Source organism: Neophocaena asiaeorientalis, unplaced genomic scaffold (assembly GCF_003031525.2).
Source record: "Neophocaena asiaeorientalis asiaeorientalis breed wild unplaced genomic scaffold, Neophocaena_asiaeorientalis_V1.1 scaffold104, whole genome shotgun sequence".
NCBI classification, from domain to species: Eukaryota; Metazoa; Chordata; class Mammalia; order Artiodactyla; family Phocoenidae; genus Neophocaena; species Neophocaena asiaeorientalis.
This window is the reverse complement of record NW_020175679.1, coordinates 1,473,645-1,476,172: the sequence shown is the minus strand read 5'-3', so window position 1 is coordinate 1,476,172 and position 2,528 is coordinate 1,473,645. Positions and strand designations below refer to the sequence as shown.

The following is a 2,528-nucleotide window of genomic DNA, read 5'->3' as shown; positions in this document are numbered from 1 at the left end:
CTAGTGACCATCACTCCTGAATTCAAAAGCAGGATGCATAATTTGACAATACGTGTTTTGACTTGTGAATTTTGTTCATACTAGATTTTTAGAAAGCTTCTTAGGTAAATATACAGTTAGTATTATAATCAACAATCCCAGGACTGTAGAGAAATTGTGAAGAGAACATCGTGAGTGTCCCAGCAACTCTGGAGTGTGTGGTTGGGTGCCGAGTACACTTTACAACTAGACAGTTTACGTGGGGTTGGAGGTCTCTAAGAAACAAAGTGAAGACACTTCTTTGAGAATGGGAAGAGTATGTGCTTTTTATAAAGTTTTCTTTTCCAGAGATGGTGAGTTTTATTTTTTCTTGTCTGGATAGAGGTTTGATTTGCTCTCGAATGTTCCAGCAGGGAGAGAGACTAGGAGAAATCACAGAATGCAGAGGTCTATTTGGTGTAATCTTCTCCCTCATTTTCACCATCAATGGTGAGAGCAGCATACTTCCTTGCAGAACTGAACTTAGAGGCTGGATCTTCTTCAGTTTTCTTTGACTCAGGTGCAGATCTGGCATCTTGATCCTTTTTGTCATCTTTCCTCTCTGACCCCTTCCAGTGGTCTCTGTTCCCTCCATTTCCTGGACCACGGCTGGAGTTACCACTCTGGTCTTTTGGGACACTCACCCCATCTACTCTATTTTCATCTTTCCTTACTGGTCCTTCCTCAGATGGTTGAGCTGGAACTACTTTCCCTCCACCACTTGTAGGGGACTGCTGCTCTGTGTCTGAGCTCTGAGATCAAACAGGAGGGTTAGAACTTTGCTTCACCCAAGCATTCTCCTTTGGTGGAGGGGCTGGCATCACCTTTAGAGGCTGTTCAGGTTTGGGAGGCTTAGAAGTTAGAGACTGACAGTTTTCCTCTTTATTGGGTGCTTCATTTTCTAGAGACTTCTCACTCTTTCTCCTTCGTGCCTTTCTGCCAGATGTGGCTGAGGTCCCAGTCTGTGATGACTCACACCCTGTCCTCGACCATTCCCATTCCTGAGTTTCTTCACTTTGCCAGCTTGGGTATCTCTCCAGAGGCCGTTGTTCTAGCTTTGCCTCATCCAGCTGATGTCGCAGTTTCTCCTGTTCCTTCTGTAGTGGCTCTTCTACTTGTTCTCTAGCAGTTGTGCCAACAGGCTTTCCTCCTCCAAAGAGAGAGGCTGCTCCACTGGACTGGGACATGCTAGCAGAGGAATCATCTTCCTTAGGAGTACTCCGAGGCTTTAGGTTCAGTTTGGGTCTTTGGGGGGACATCTATCATCATGGCTACAGTCATCCCAAGAGTATGCATCTCTGGAGCTCCGTGACTGGTCATCTTGTCCGTCATATCTGTCTTTACAGCAGTCTTCACCTCCTCTGTAGATGTCACCCTATGACTCACTACCAAATGCTCTTCTGCCACTGCCCATCCTGGCATAGCAGCCTCTGTTGTAATCCCTGCTGCTCCGTGATCATAGCAATCTTGGCTCCATATCGATCTGTGTCCCGGCGTGGGCCATCAAGGTAACTGTCCTGATACCCGTCGCGCTATCGGTCTGAATAATAATGATCTCGATATTTGTCTCTAAGCCTTCATCACCTGTTCTAGGTGGGCAGCCATCAAAGCTGCAGCACGATGGGCCTCCAATCTGTATCTGTTTTTTCAGAATCCTGATTTCTATCTCGGCTGAAACAACAATCATCCCTGTCTTTACCCTGTGCATGGTCAGCAACGTCTACTTGAATTCTCCTGTTACCTAGAAGCTCTTCACTGAGGCTCAGGGCGCTGAGCAAGGAATCCAGGTCCTCAAATTCAGCATAACCCAAACTTTTCAACCTCTCAGGATTGCTGGGTTCACCCAGTAGACACACTGCACTGATGTTTAATCCTCTAAAGAATTCCTTAATGGAGTCTTCTGTCACATCATAGGGCAGGTTCCCTAGAAAAGCAGTGTAGGGTGGTAATTTGGGAAGATGGCTCCAGTCGATGGCTTGGGCTCCCAAGCAGCCCGTGGAGCAGTGGGCAGGATGGAACGGTCATCTGGAGGTGCCCTATACACGTCATCATCATTACTCTGCCAGTGGTTGAAACATGTCCTTCTAGGTCGTCTGTTTCATCAGCTGTCTGTTTTGGGACATAGGTGCTTCTTCCACCATTCCCTCCATCCTCAGCCAGAAAGTCTGTCAGGGAGACAGTCTTCCCCTTCTTATTCTTCTTTTTTGCTGAGGCCGCCATTTGGGAGAGGGCGAGAGGATGCAAAGGCACAAATATTTTTATTGGAAACTCAGGTTTTAATTTATGCCAGCGATGAGCTTAGTGGTTTGTAACTGGTCCACCCATCACCTGGTTCAAATAACATCCCTCTCCATTGATTGGCATTCTCAGCATTCGTGTCTACCCACTAGAATATTTCCTAGTTTCATTCGCATGTGGTCTCTGAGCAGGAAACTCCTTGGTTGCAGTTTCCGTATAGCATCAATACCTTCCTCAGTTTTCCTTACAACAAAAGAGCTAGAACAGCTCCC

The 2,528-nt window shown here is 46.6% G+C and overlaps 1 pseudogene; it reads right to left on the bottom strand.

Moving 5' to 3' along the window:
- Window positions 1-428: 428 nt before the first annotated feature.
- LOC112390886 (eukaryotic translation initiation factor 4B pseudogene) lies at window positions 429-2,238 on the bottom strand (annotated as a pseudogene).
- Window positions 2,239-2,528: the final 290 nt, after the last annotated feature.